The sequence below is a fragment of the Nerophis lumbriciformis genome, linkage group LG03 (assembly GCF_033978685.3).
Source record: "Nerophis lumbriciformis linkage group LG03, RoL_Nlum_v2.1, whole genome shotgun sequence".
Lineage (NCBI taxonomy): Eukaryota > Metazoa > Chordata > Actinopteri > Syngnathiformes > Syngnathidae > Nerophis > Nerophis lumbriciformis.
Window position 1 is genome coordinate 21,688,597 of NC_084550.2, and position 16,404 is coordinate 21,705,000.

General features: G+C 34.1%; 1 protein-coding gene across 3 annotated transcripts in view; it reads left to right on the plus strand.

Moving 5' to 3' along the window:
• Positions 1-1,829: 1,829 nt before the first annotated feature.
• Positions 1,830-16,404, plus strand: part of tmbim1a (transmembrane BAX inhibitor motif containing 1a) — a 34,723-nt gene continuing 20,148 nt past the window's right edge. The window contains exon 1 of one of the 3 annotated variants that reach the window (XM_061935290.1): positions 1,830-2,013. The gene's annotated coding sequence lies outside the window, so the exon portion shown is untranslated. The remainder of the gene's footprint in view (positions 2,014-16,404) is intronic. The other 2 variants (XM_061935291.2, XM_061935289.1) reach the window with 2 other exon arrangements.

Below are 16,404 nucleotides of genomic sequence, written 5' to 3' on the forward strand. Positions count from 1 at the left end.
TTTTTCAGATTGTGAAATATTTATTTTAGTTTCCCCCCAAAAAATTCAGTTTGTGGAACAATTTTTTTAGTTTGTGAAAGTATTTTTTATTAATTTTTTATTCAGTTTGTGAAATATTTTTGAGTTTGTGAAACATTTATTTTAGTTAGAAACATTTTTTTAGTTTGTGAAACAATTTTTTTTAGTACGTGGAACTTTAAAAGAAAAAAAAAGGTCAGTTTGTGAAACATTTTTTTCAGTTAGTGAACCAATTTTTTTAGTTTAAACATTTTTTTAGTTTCTGAAACATTTTTTTTTAGTTTGTGAAACTTAAAAAAAAAAAAAAGTTGTGAAATATTTTTTATTAGTTTGTGAAACATTATTTTAGTTAGTGAACATTTTTTTAGTTTGTGAAATATTTTTTTTAGTTTGTGGAACAATTTACTTAGTTTGAAACATTTTTTTTTAGTTCCTGAAACTCTTTTTTTATTTTTTTTTTATTTCAGTTTGTGCAACATTTTTGAGTTTGTGAAACATTTATTTTAGTTTGAAACATTTTTTTTAGTTCATGAAACAATTTTATTTAGTACGTGAAACTTTAAAAGAAAAAAAAGATCAGTTTGTGAAACATTTTTTTCAGTTAGTGAACCAATTTTTTAGTTTAAACATTTTTTTAGTTTCTGAAGCATTTTTTTTAAGTTTGTGAAACTTAAAAAAAAAAGGTTGTGAAATATTTTTTTTTAGTTTGTGAAACATTTTTTTAGTTTGTGAAATATTTTTTTTAGTTTGTGAAACAATTTATTTAGTTTGAAACATTTTTTTTAATTTCTGAAACTCTTTTTTTATTTATTTTTTATTTCAGTTTGTGAAACATTTTTGAGTTTGAAACATTTTTTTTAGTTTGTGAAACAATTTTTTTTAGTACGTGAAACTTTAAAAGAAAAAAAAAGGTCAGTTTGTGAAACATTTTTTTCAGTTAGTGAACCAATTTTTTAGTTTAAACATTTTTTTTATTTCTGAAGCATTTTTTTTTAGTTTGTGAAACTTAAAAAAAAAAAGGTTGTGAAATATTTTTTATTAGTTTGTGAAACTTTTTTTAGTTAGTGAACATTTTTTTAGTTTGTGAAATATTTGTTTTTAGTTTGTGGAACAATTTATTTAGTTTGAAACTGAAACTCTTTTTTTATTTATTTTTGATTTCAGTTTGTGAAACATTTTTGAGTTTGTGCAACATTTATTTTAGTTTGAAACATTTTTTTTAGTTTGTGAAACAATTTTTTTTAGCATGTGAAACTTAAAAAAAAAAAAAGATGTCAGTTTGTGGAACATTTTTTTCAGTTAGTGAACCATTTTTGAGTTTAAACATTTTTTTGTTTCTGAAACATTTTTTTTAGTTTGTGAAACAATTTTTTCAGTTAGTGAACCATTTTTGAGTTTAAAAATTTTTTTGTTTCTGAAACATTTTTTTTCAGTTTGCGAAACTTTTTTTTTTTGAGTTTGTGGAGTTTTGGCAGTAATTTCACCCCATAAATAATTTAAAAAAAAACACACACACACACAAATGAATATTTGCACAGCACACACTTAGCACAAATGAACGGCAGTTTTATTTAATTATTTGTAAACGTCACACAGGTGGTTTTTAGTCATCTGTATATTTTTAATAAACATAATTATACATAATTATACCAACTAATAAAATCGTTTCTTGTTCACGATCATTTACTAAAAATATGAATAAGGCAAAATCACACACAATATCAGCTTTGATATCGGTATCTGCGATGATACTACGCCAGCCGCTACTTGGTATCGGATCGATGGCCAAACGTGCAGTATCGCCCACACACGAGTACCCGGCCTGGTGTGGGAGACATTACGAGATTCCTGTGGACTCCACCCAGCCGCCTGCTCTGTTCCGGGAAACGTTTTGGTTCCAGGACAGGGCCCACGACCTGTTCGCTTTCACACGACACGGAGGGAAAGGACGACACCGTTTGGGAATCCAGCAGAGATCGTCGATAACAAGACTCGGTATGTGTCGCCATGTTGGCCAACATGTCGTCTTTGTTCTCTCCTAAAAACACTTTGTGGGACTTAGACTTCATGGCGCCTCGCACAAGGACGACCATTATTATTATTATTATTATTATTGCATTATTATTATTATTAGCTGTGTCATGGCTTGTCTGGAATGAGTTGAATTTAAAAGTTGGACCATTACAGGACTAGAAAGTAGATAACGTAAAAAAAACTGTTGTTTTCCGCCAGAATGCGTTTAGTCTGTTTTACGTTTTATTAGTTGTGTGTCAAATGTTAAAAGTGAATGTATTTACATAAAACCAGGTCTTGTAAAGACGATTCCAGTGATATAAGCATCATTTCCTAATAATGATTACATTTATGGATGTTTAAAATCGGTGAAAATGCTCTCATCCGGTCAATTTCTCTAATACAAAGTCAATGGAGCTCGATATTTTAGGTGTGACTTTTGTAGTTTCTGAAAAAAAAAATTGTAGTTTCTGAAACATTTTTTTGAAGAACATTCTTCAGTTTGTGAAACATTTTTGAGATGCTGAAACATTTTTTTTAGTTTGTGAAACATTTATGAGGTACTGAAACATTTTTTTTATTTTCTGAAACACGTGTGGGAAAAAAATTTACTTAGCGAAACAATTTTTAGTTTCTGAAACATGTTTTTGAAGAAAGTGTTTGTGAAACATTTTTTTTTTAGTTTATGAAACCATTGTTTTTAGTTTGTGAAATTTTTTATTTGTACCATTTTTTTTTGCGTTTGTGAAACATTTTTTTAAAATTTCTGAAGCATTTTTTTAAGAATATTTTTCAGTTTGTGAAACATTTTTGAGATGCTGAAACATTTTTTCTAGTTTGTGAAACATTTTTTAAAATTTCTGAAGCATTTTTTTAAAGAATATTTTTCAGTTTGTGAAACATTTTTGAGATGCTGAAACATTTTTTCTAGTTTGTGAAACATTTTAGAGATGGTGAAACTCTTTTTTTAGTTTCTGAAACACTTTTTTTTGTTTGAAGTGTGTAGGAAAAAATGTTTACTTTGTGAAAACATTTTTAGTTTCTGAAATATTTTTTTGAAGAAAGTGTTTGAAACATTTTTACTGTTTTTGAAAAATTTTTACAGTTTGTGAAACATTTTTTTTTTTATATTGTGAAACAATTTTTTTTAGTTACTGAAACATTTTTTTTAAGAACATTTTTCAGTTTGTGAAACATTTTAGAGATGCTGAAACATTTTTTGTAGTTATTGAAACATTTTTTTTAGTTTCTAAAACATTTATTTTAGTTTGAAACATTTATTTTTTTCAAATAGTTTTTTAAGTTTGTGGGGAAAAAAAGTTAGTTTGTGAAACATTTTTTTAGTTTGTGAAACCTTTTTTTGTAGTTTCTGAATTTTTTTTTTTTAAGAAAGTGTTTCAGGACAAGCATTATTATTATTATTATTATTAGCCGTGTCAAGGTTTGTTTGGAATGAGTTGAATTTAAAAGTTGGACCATTACAGGACTAGAAAGTAGATTAGGTAGAAAAACTGTTGTTTTCCGCCAGAATGCGTTTAGTCTGTTTTACGTTTTATTAGTTGCGTGTCAAATTGTTAAAAGTGAATGTATTTACATGAAACCAGTGTTACCAGAAATGTTCTAGTAAAGACGACTCCAGTGATATAAGCATCATTTTCCTAATAATGATAACATTTATGGATGTTTAAAATCGGTGAAAATGCACTCATTTCCGGTCAATTTCTCTAATACAAAGTCAATGGGGCTCGATATTTTAGGTGTGCCTTTTTTAGTTTCTGAACCATTTTTTTGAAGAACATTTTTCAGTTTGTGAAACATTTTTGAGATGCTGAAACGTTTTTTTCAGTTTGTGAAACATTTTTGAGATGGTGAACCATTTTGTTTAGTTTCTGAAACATTTTTGAGATGGTGAAACATTTTTTTTAGTTTCTGAAACATTTTTTTAGTTTCTGAAGTGTGTGAAAAATTATATTTGAGTTTACGAAACAATTTTGAGTTTCTGAAACATTTTTTTAGTTTCTGAAATTTTTTTTTGAAGAAAGTGTTTGTGAAACATTTTTACAGTTTTCAAAAAATGTTAATTTATGAATTTTTTTTGCAGTTTTTAAAATATTTATTTTAGTTTGTGAAACCCTTTTTTTAGTTTGTAAAACATTTTTTTGTTTCTGTAAAAAAAATTTTGGAGTTTCTGAAACAATTTCGACTTTGTGAAACATTTTTTTAGTTTCTGAAACATTTTTTTAGTTTCTGAAACATTTTTTGAAGGACATTTTTCAGTTTGAGGAAACATTTTTAAGATGCTTAAACATTTTTTTTAGTTTGTGAAACATTTTTGAGATAGTGAAACATTTTTTTTAGTTTCTGAAACATTTTTTTAGTTTGAAATTTATTTTTTTCCACAAACTTTTTTAAGTTTGAGAAAAAAAAATGTAGTTTGTGAAACATTTTTGTAGTTTCTGAAACATTTTTTGAAGAACATTTTTCAGTTTGAGGAAACATTTTTGAGATGCTTAAAAACATGTTTAGTTTCTGAAACATTTTGGAGATAGTGAAACATTTTTTTTAGTTTCTGAATTTTTTTTTTAGTTTCTGAAACTTTTTTTTTTAGTTTCTGAAACATTTTTACAGTTTCTGAATGTATTTACATAAAACCATTATTACCACACAGGTCTTGTAAAGACGATTCCAGTGATATAAGCATCATTTTCCTAATAATGATTACATTTATACATGTTTAAAATCGGTGAAAATGCACTAATTTCCGGTCAATTTCTCTAATACAAAGTCATGGGGCTCGATATTTTAGGTGTGACTTTTTTAGTTTCTGAACCATTTTTTTGAAGAACATTTTTCAGTTTGTGAAACATTTTTGAGATGCTGAAACATTTTTTTCAGTTTGTGAAACATTTTTGAGATGGTGAAACATTTTTTTTAGATTCTGAAACATTTTTTTAGTTTCTTAAGTGTGTGAAAAATTATATTTGAGTTTGCGAAACAATTTTGAGTTTCCGGAAAAAAAAATTAGTTTCTGAAACATTTTTTTGAAGAAAGTGTTTGTTTGTGAAACATTTTTACAGTTTTCAAACATTTTTACAGTTTCTGAAACATTTTTACAGTTTTTAAAGTATATTTTTTAGTTTGTGAAACCATTTTTTTAATTTGTAAAACAATTTTTAGTTTGTGGAACATTCTTTTGGAGTTTCTGGAACAATTTCGACTTTGAACCTTTTTTTAGTTTCTGACACATTTTTTTTTTTAGTTTCGGAAACGTTTTTTGAAGAACATTTTTCAGTTTGAGGAAACATTTTTGAGATGCTTAAACACTTTTTTTAGTTTCTGAAACATTTTTTTGAAGAAAGTGTTTCAGTTTGTGAAACAATTTTACAGTTTCTGAAAATTTTTTTTGAAGAAAGTGTTTCAGTTTGAAACAATTTTACAGATTGTGAAAAAAATGTTTTACTTTGAAAACAATTTTTTTGAGTTTGTGAAATATTTTTTTAGTTTCTGATACATTTTTTGAAGAACATTTTTCAGTTTGAGGAAACATTTTTGAGATGCTTAAACACTTTTTTTAGTTTCTGAAACATTTTTTTGAAGAAAGTGTTTCAGTTTGTGAAACAATTTTACAGTTTCTGAAACATTTTTTTGAAGAAAGTGTTTCAGTTTGAAACAATTTTACAGTTTGTGAAAAAAAATGTTTACTTTGAAAACATTTTTTTTGAGTTTGTGAAATATTTTTTTGTTTCTGAAACATTTTTTGAAGAACATTTTTCAGTTTGAGGAAACATTTTTGAGATGCTTAAACACTTTTTAGTTTGTGGAACATTTTTTTAGTTTCTGAAACATTTTTTTGAAGAAAGTGTTTCAGTTTGTGAAACAATTTTACAGTTTCTGAAACATTTTTTTGAAGAAAGTGTTTCAGTTTGAAACAATTTTACAATTTGTGAAACTTTTTGTTTAGTTTGAAACAATTTTTTTGAGTTTGTGAAATATTTTTTTAGTTTCTGAAACATTTTTGAAGAACATTTTTCAGTTTAAGGAAACATTTTTGAGATGCTTAAACACTTTTTTTAGTTTCTGAAACATTTTTTTAGTTTCTGAAACATTTTTTTGAAGAATGTGTTTGTTTGTGAAACATTTTTACAGTTTCTGAAACATTATTTTTTTTAGTTTGTGAAACAATTTTGATTTTGTGAAACATTTTATTTAGATTCTAAAACATTTCTACAGTTTGTGAAACATTTTTACAGTTTGTGAATGTATTTACATAAAGGGATTCGAATAAAGAACCCAATCTTTTTCTTTACTATAGTGGCTTCGATAACGGGGACCGTTTCTCAAAAAGGGATTCGAGTCCATGGAATCGGTTCTTTTCTTATCGAACAATCGGGAGAACCGGTTTTCGCACATCATCTCTACTTTGAATACCGTGTTAAGGGAATATTTTTGGCTTTGGGCAAAAGGAAGGCCTTAGAAGGTACGAGCTTTGGCTTTCGATTTGCTCGAAGAGATTACTACAATGAACTCACCCGGTTTCTTATCTGTACTTTCCCGCACATATTTGTTCTTTCTAGTTTTAATAGTGTTCAAATGTACCAGTTGCAAAGAGTGTGAGTAGACAAGAATGCCCCGTGTGTGCTCAACTCCCCCCCCCCCCCCCCCCCCCCCCTTCTAGGGGGGACCGGATGCAATGGACGTCGAGTGGGTCTAGCATAATATTGTGAAAGTCCAGTCCATAGTGGATCTAACATAATAGTGAGAGTCCAGTCCATAGTGGATCCAACATAATAGTGAGAGTCCAGTCCATAGTGGATCCAACATAACAATGAGAGTCCAGTCCATAGTGGATCTAACATAATAGTGAGAGTCCAGTCCATAGTGGATCCAACATAATAGTGAGAGTCCAGTCCATAGTGGATCCAACATAACAATGAGAGTCCAGTCCATAGTGGATCTAACATAATAGTGAGAGTCCAGTCCATAGTGGATCCATCATAATAGTGAGAATCCAGTCCATAGTGGATCCATCATAATAGTGAGAGTCCAGTCCATAGTGGATCTAACATAATAGTGAGAGTCCAGTCCATAGTGGATCTAACATAATAGTAAGAGTCCAGTCCATAGTGGATCTAACATAATAATGAGAGTCCAGTCCATAGTGGATCAAACATAATAGTGTGAGAGTCCAGTCCATAGTGGATCTAACATAACAGTGAGAGTCCAGTCCATAGTGGATCCATCATAATAGTGAGAATCCAGTCCATAGTGGATCCATCATAATAGTGAGAGTCCAGTCCATAGTGGATCTAACATAATAGTGAGAGTCCAGTCCATAGTGGATCTAACATAACAATGAGAGTCCAGTCCATAGTGGATCTAACATAATAGTGAGAGTCCAGTCCATAGTGGATCCATCATAATAGTGAGAATCCAGTCCATAGTGGATCCATCATAATAGTGAGAGTCCAGTCCATAGTGGATCTAACATAATCGTGAGAGTCCAGTCCATAGTGGATCTAACATAATAGTAAGAGTCCAGTCCATAGTGGATCTAACATAATAATGAGAGTCCAGTCCATAGTGGATCTAACATAATAGTGTGAGAGTCCAGTCCATAGTGGATCTAACATAATAGTGAGAGTCCAGTCCATAGTGGATCTAACATAATAGTGTGAGTCCAGTCCATAGTGGATCTAAAATAATAGTGTGAGAGTCCAGTCCATAGTGGATCTAACATAATAGTGAGAGTCCAGTCCATAGTGGATCTAACATAATAGTGTGAGTCCAGTCCATAGTGGATCCAACATAATAGTGAGAGTCCAGTCAATAATGGATCTAACATAATAGTGAGAGTCCAGTCCATAGTAGATCTAACATAATAGTGAGAGTCCAGTCCATAGTGGATCTAACATAATAGTGTGAGTCCAGTCCATAGTGGATCTAACATAATAGTGAGAGTCCAGTCCATAGTGGATCTAACATAATAGTGTAAGAGTTAAGGCTGCAGCTAACGATTATTTTTCTATCGATTAATCTATAGATTATTTTTCGATTAATCGGTTAATCTATAGATTATTTTTTTCGATTAATCTATAGATTATTTTTCCTTTTACCGATTATTTTTTTTATTTAAAATGAAGATGAAAAAATATTCTGTAACAATGTAAACATTTAACAAAATTAAAAGTAGCTTATTTGCTTTTAATGTGCAAATGTAAAAGTAAACATCCAGTGCAAATCTTAATATTCTGCAATAGTATAAGCATTTCAAAAGTAAAAGTATTGCTTATTTTGCTTTAAAATGTGCAAAAATAAAGATAAACATCCAATTAAAAAAAGTGCAAAACGGAAATATTCTGTAACAACAGTGTAAACATTTCAACAAAAGTAAAAGTATTGCTTATTTGCTAAAATGTGCAAAAATAAAGATAAACATCCAATACAAAAAAGTGCAAAACTAAATATTCTGTAACAACAGTGTAAACATTTCAACAAAAGTAAAACTTTTGCTTATTTGCTTAATAACACAACAATGATAGTATGATTAAAGTGAAAGTTAATTGTTCGTTTGTACATAGTATACGTAATTGTTAATGTTGTAAAAGGTATTTGCACAACTAATTAACGTTAGCGTTAAAGAGGAGCGCGTCTTTGTAAACACTGAACAGGCACGCCAAACGCTCCTCTCAGAGCGAAACGGTGCTTTAGTTTATGAATTTACAACGCAGATACAAATGACACATTCATGTTTTTGTGTAATGATGCCAACGTATACTCACGCGGACGATTGACTAGTTGATGGTGATGGCAAGAACGCTGCCGCTGTGCTGCTATGATAGGCCATTTCCGCTCGACACAGTGTGCATACAACAACATTATTAGCAGAGGTGGGTAGAGTAGCCAGAAATTGTACTCAAGTAAGAGTACTGTTACTTTAGAGATTTATTACTCAAGTAAAAGTAAGGAGTAGTCACCCAAATATTTACTTGAGTAAAAGTAAAAAGTATGTTGTGAAAAAACTACTCAAGTACTGAGTAACATACACACACATATCATATATATATATATATATATATATATATATATGTATATATATATATATATATGTGTGTGTATATATATATACACACACACACACACACACACACACACACACACACACACACACATATATATATATATATATATATATATATATATATATATATATATATATATATATATATATATATATATGTGTATATATATATATGTATATATATATATGTGTATATATATATATATATATATATATATATATATATATATATATATATATATACATACATACATTGATATATACAGTATATAATTTATATTTATTTATTTTGCCGTTTTTGTTTACATGTTAAAGGTGTTTTAATACTATACATGCATGTTTAACATATAGATTCCTTTATTTCATGAAGACAAGAATATAAGTTGGTGCATTACCTGATTCTGATGACTTGCATTGATTGTAATCAGGAAGCAGTGCTGGTAACGTCCACGTTTTCAAATGGAGGAGAAAAAAAGTTCCTCCTTTCTGTCTAATACCACATGAAAGTGGTTGTTATTTGGCATCTTATTTGTCCACCTTCCATATTCGTTTGTATACCCTTTACAAGAAATACATTGGCGGCAATCTCCGTAGCTTGCTAGCTTGTTTGCGCTGGCTTTCGGAGACTCTTATTTTGAAAGCGCAGGCGCGATGGAGCGGGACTTTTATTGTGAAGACAGGAACTGTGCAGTCAGTCTTTACGGTTTAAATAAAAAAAGGGTCTTTTTTCCTTCACACTTTTGATTGATTGATTGGAACTTTTATTAGTAGATTGCACAGTACAGTACATATTCCGTACAATTGACCACTAAATGGTAACACCCGAAGTTAGCTCGGAGCCAGTCAGATCATGTGACCCCTGGCTCTGTTTGATTGGTCCAACGTCACCAGTGACTGCATCTGATTGGTGGAACGAAGTGAAACGTCACCAGTAAGGCAGGCACTTTGAAGGTCTGTCTGACAGACCAAAACAAACAAAGCGTGCATTAACAGATTGATAAAAATTAGCAGCGAGTAGCGAGCTGAATGTAGATAAAAGTAGCGGAGTAAAAGTAGCGGAGTAAAAGTAGCGTTTCTTCTTAGGCCGTTTATTGAAATACTCCCACACTTTTGACGACTTTTGGCGTGCTTTTTTCCCCTCGCTCGCATCGTCTGCTTTGCGCTCCGCCATGACGGTAGTGTGACGTAAATATGCGACGCGTCGACGAACAAAAACGTCCTCGACGTATTTACGTAACCGATGACGTCGACTACGTCGACGCGTCGTTTCAGCCCTAGTAAGAGTCCAGTCCATAGTGGATCTAACATAATAGTGAGAGTCCAGTCCATAGTGGATCTAACATGATAGTGAGAGTCCAGTCCATAGTGGATCTAACATAATAGTGTGATAGTCCAGTCCATAGTGGATCTAACATAATAGTGAGAGTCCAGTCAATAGTGGACCTAACATAATAGTGAGAGTCCAGTCCATAGTGGATCTAACATAATAGTGAGAGTCCAGTCCATAGTGGATCTAACATAATAGTGAGAGTCCAGTCCATAGTGGATCTAACATAATATTGTGAGAGTCCAGTCCATAGTGGATCTAACATAATAGTGAGAGTCCAGTCCTTTCCAGCACTGGTATTACTATAGTTTATACTTACTACTTTGCAGGGTAGGAATTCTTCAAAATTGGGTCCCAGGGACCCCCATCAAGTCATAAAAATGGGGTCCCAGAGTAAATTTATGGGGTCCCACTTTTTTGTAAGCGTTTTAAAAACAAATGATAAATATATCTCACAATTCTACATTGTGCTTTCATAAACGTTACTTAATTCATTAAAAAAAAATAACACAAAAGAAAACAAACGCAGTATTTTGTGATCGATAAAACTTTCGGCGAAATCAAAATTTAAAAACTGTACCGGAAAGTGCATAACTTTGAGGTCGACCAATAATAAATAATTTATAATTTGACCCGGCAAATATACCGTATTCTGTTGTTCATAGGGCGCACCGGATTATAATGTGAGTGTGAATGTTGTCTATCTGTGTTATGCTTAAACCAGTGGTTCTTAACCTTGTTGGAGGTACCGAACCCCACCAGTTTCATATGCACATTCACCAAACCCTTCTTTAGTGAAAATTAAAATGTTGTATTTTTTAAAATTCAAGACAAAGTTATATGTTTTTGGTAACACTTTAGTATGGGGAACATATTCTAAGTAACGAAGACTTAATTTAGAGTTATTTGGTTAGGGTTAGGGCCAGGGTTAGGGTTATAATAAGGCCATGCCGAATAAGGCATTAATAAGTACCGTATTTTTCGGAGTATAAGTCGCATCGGAGTATAAGTCGCACCTGCCGAAAATGCATAATAAAGAAGGAAAAAAACATATATAAATCGCACTGGAGCCCGGCCAAACTATGAAAAAAAACTGCGACTTATAGTCCGGGGTGGTGGTTCCTCTCTTTAAGAAGGGGAACCGGAGGGTGTGTTCCAACTATGGTGGGATCACACTCCTCAGCCTTCCCCGTAAGGTCTATTCAGGTGTACTGGAGAGGAGGTTACGCCGGATAGTCGAACCTCGGATTCAGGAGGAACAGTGTGGTTTTCGTCCTGGTCGTGGAACTGTGGACCAGCTCTATACTCTCGGCAGGGTCCTTGAGGGTGCATGGGAGTTTGCCCAACCAGTCTACATGTGTTTTGTGGACTTGGAGAAGGCATTCGACCGTGTCCCTCGGGAAGTCCTGTGGGGAGTGCTCAGAGAGTATGGAGTATCGGACTGTCTGATTGTGGCAGTCCGCTCCCTGTATGATCAATGTCAGAGCTTGGTCCGCATTGCCGGCAGTAAGTCGGACACGTTTCCGGTGAAGGTTGGACTCCGCCAAAGCTGCCCTTTGTCACCGATTCTGTTCATAACTTTTATGGACAGAATTTCTAGGCGCAGTGAAGGCGTTGAGGGGATCTGGTTTTGGTGGCTGCAGGATTAGGTCTCTGCTTTTTGCAGATGATGTGGTCCTGATGGCTTCATCTGGCCAGGATCTTCAGCTCTCACTGGATCGGTTCGCAGCCGAGTGTGAAGCGACTGGGATGAGAATCAGCACCTCCAAGTCCGAGTCCATGGTTCTCGCCCGGAAAAGGGTGGAGTGCCATCTCCGGGTTGGGGAGGAGATCAAGTACCTCAGAGTCTTGTTCACGAGTGAGGGAAGAGTGGATCTTGAGATCGACAGGCGGATCGGTGCGGCATCTTCAGTAATGCGGACGCTGTATCGATCCGTTGTGGTGAAGAAGGAGCTGAGCCGGAAGGCAAAGCTCTCAATTTACCGGTCGATCTACGTTCCCATCCTCACCTATGGTCATGAGCTTTGGGTTATGACCGAAAGGACAAGATCACGGGTACAGGCGGCCGAAATGAGTTTCCTCCGCCGGGTGGCGGGGCTCTCCCTTAGAAAAAGGGTGAGAAGCTCTGTCATCCGGTGGGAGCTCAAAGTAAAGCCGCTGCTCCTCCACATGGAGAGGAGCCAGATGAGGTGGTTCGGGCATCTGGTCAGGATGCCACCCGAACGCCTCCTTCGGGAGGTGTTTAGGGCACGTCCAACCGGTAGGAGGCCACGGGGAAGACCCAGGACACTTTGGGAAGACTATGTCACCCGGCTGGCCTGGGAATGCCTCGGGATCCCCCGGGAGGAGCTGGACGAAGTGGCTGGGGAGAGGAAAGTCTGGGCTTCCCTGCTTAGGCTGCTGCCCGCGCGACCCGACCTCGGATAAGCGGAAGAAGATGGATGGATGGATGGATTAATGGTGAATATGTTCCCCATACTAAAGTGTTACCATGTTTTTATACTGGTGCACAAAATGAACCGTGCATGAACATCACCTTGTTCAAAGAACAAAACCAACACAGTGCATAAACTCACAACAAATTACACACCTGCAAATCAGTCTGACTTCTGCTGTTGCCGTATCCGTAATACGCCAATAGGGAGAAGTTTTTATTTACACGATGAGTCGGGTGTGTCTTGACCTCCGCCGAACCCCTACAGTTCGATCGAACCCAGGTTAAGAACCACTGGCTTAAACCAAAAATAAACAAAAAGGTGAGCGCCCCTAAGAAAAGGCATTGAAGCTAAGGGGAGGCTATACAGAACAAAACTAAAACTGAACTGGCTACAAAGTAAACAAAAACAGAATGCTGGACGACAGCAAAGACTTACTGCGGAGCAAAGACGGCGTCCACAATGTACATCTGAACATGACAGGACACCCAACTGCGCCTAAGACCCAACCTCCGGGCTGATGATTTTAGGTTGTCCTGAAGAATTTGGTGGTAATCCTCCTTTTTCATTGTCCCTTTTACTCTCTGTGAAGCACCAGTTCCATTGGCAGCAAAACAGGCCCAAAGCATAATACTACCACCACCATGCTTGACGGTCAGCATGGTGTTCCTGGGATTAAAGGCCTCACCTTTTCTCCTCCAAACATGTTGCTGGGTATTGTGGCCTAAACAACTCCATTTTTGTTTCATCTGACCACAGAACTTTCCTCCAGAAGGCCTTATCTTCTAAACAAATTGTGGCCTACCATCCGGAATGGTATAAAAGTTATTTTGGGAATTAATACAGCAGTCCATTTTGAGCGATGCACGTGTTGCCATACCACGTCAGCTGCAGCTGCACCCTTTTGTCTCCCGTCACATGTTGTCATTAAGCCGATGCACAACAAAAGCATTATCGTACTGTCGTCCGCCCGTCTACTTTGTCGTGTCTGGAGTCGATCTAAGCTGACTTCGGGTATGACACTCATCATTAGGTTGGACTGAAAAGAGGCTCGGTCACGTCAGACTTGAGTGCATGCTAATTAGCATTCACAGTCAAACTTGTATTCTAGTCAGCAGGCCAAATAGTGCTCTCTGTTAAGCATAGCATATAAGTTGCGCCTCGATTGGACGTTAAATTGTCCGACGACCTCAGAGACCGAAAACATGACGTCTGCTGGATCACATATAGGGTCATAGTTTTATATATATAGCAGATTATTTTGCCTAGTTACAATCATATCTGATGACATCATAGCTGTTGTTTTGGTCTGTTGTTGGGTTGTCACTATTATATATTGACAACCCAATATTGACAATATTGATATAGTATACCAATATTTTGGTACCTGTACGAGTGTAATGAGACCACAAAAAATGTAATTATTGGCTTTATTTTAACAAAAAAATCTTAGGGTACATTAAACATATGTTTATTATTGCAATTTAGTCCTTAAATAAAATAGTGAACATACAAGACAACTTGTCTTTTAGTAGTAAGTAAACAAACAAAGGCTCCTAATTAGTCTGCTGACGTATTGTTTTTAGGAATGTTTCGATCGGGGATTCATGCTGCCGATTCCGATACCAACCATCCATGGGTTAGATCGACCGATACCAATCCCGTGTATTAACTGTAAATGTTTACATTTATTCATGGTGAGTGCTCTTCACAGTTTAACAATGTCAACTCAATATTTAGGCTACGTCTACACTAGTGTTGTAACGATACCAATATTTTGGTACCGGTGCTAAAATTATTTTGGTACTTTTCTAAATGAAGGGGACCACAAAAAAATGGCATTATTCGATCCGTGCCCACATTAGGGGTTGTGCCGACCGATAACAATACTTGAGTACCAGTACCAAAATGTATTCCGATAGTTTGATACTTTTCGGTACTTTTCTAAATAAGGGGGACCACAAAAAAATGTCATTATTGGCTTTATTTTAATAAAAAAATCTTAGGGTACATTAAACATATGTTTATTATTGCAAGTTTGTCCTTAAATAAAACAGTGAACATACTAGACAACTTGTCTTTTAGTAGTAAGTAAACAAACAAAGGCTCCTAATTAGTCTGCTGACGTATGCAGTAACATATTGTGTCATTTATCACTCTTTTATTTTGGACAAACTGTAAGAATTTGATTAGTAATCAACTTGTTCATTTACTGTTAATATTTGGTTATTTTCCGTTTCAACATGTTCTATCTACACTTCTGTTATAATGTAATAATCACTTATTCTTATATAAAAAATGTCATTAGTCTCTTTATTTTAACATAAAATCTTAGGGTACATTAAACATATGTTTATTATTGCAAGTTTGTCCTTAAATAAAATAGTGAACATACAAGACAACTTGTCTTTTAGTAGTAAGTAAACAAACAAAGGCTCCTAATTAGTCTGCTGACGTATTGTTTTTAGGAACGTTTCGATCGGGGATTCATGCTGCCGATTCCGATACCAACCATCCATGGGTTAGATCGACCGATACCAATCCCGTGTATTAACTGTAAATGTTTACATTTATTCATGGTGAGTGCTCTTCACAGTTTAACAATGTCAACTCAATATTTAGGCTACGTCTACACTAGTGTTGTAACGATACCAATATTTTGGTACCGGTGCTAAAATTATTTTGGTACTTTTCTAAATGAAGGGGACCACAAAAAAAATGGCATTATTCGATCCGTGCCCACATTAGGGGTTGTGCCGACCGATAACAATACTTGAGTACCAGTACCAAAATGTATTCCGATAGTTTGATACTTTTCGGTACTTTTCTAAATAAGGGGCACCACTAAAAATGGCATTATTGGCTTTATTTTAATAAAAAATATTGCCGTACATTAAACATATGTTTATTATTGCAAGTTTGTCCTTAAATAAAATAGTGAACATACTAGACAACTTGTCTTTCAGTAGTAAGTAAACAAACAAAGGCTCCTAATTAGTCTGCTGACGTATGCAGTAACATATTGTGTCATTTGTCATTCTTTTATTTTGGACAAACTGTAAAAATTGATTATTAATCAACTTGTTCATTTACTGTTGATATTTGGTTATTTTTCGTTTCAACATGTTCTATCTACACTTCTGTTAAAATGTAATAGTCACTTATTCTTCTCTTGTTTGGATACTTTACATTAGTTTTGGATGATACCACAAATTTAGGCATCAATCCGATACCAAGTAGTTACAGGATTTTGTGTCGATATAAAATATTGATGTAATCATAGTGTCATTTCCCATTCTATTATATTTTGAAAATGAATTATTAATCCATTTGTTCATTTACTGTAATATCTGCTTACTTTCTCTTTTAACATGGTCTATCTACACTTCTGTTAAAATGCAATAATCACTTATTCTTCGTAATCGGTATTAATAATGGCCGATCTCACGAAGAACCGGCAGCATAAAATCTTGATCGGCACGTCTCCGCTTTTACTTTTTACACATGATCATTTTCTTTCCGTTTTAAAAAGA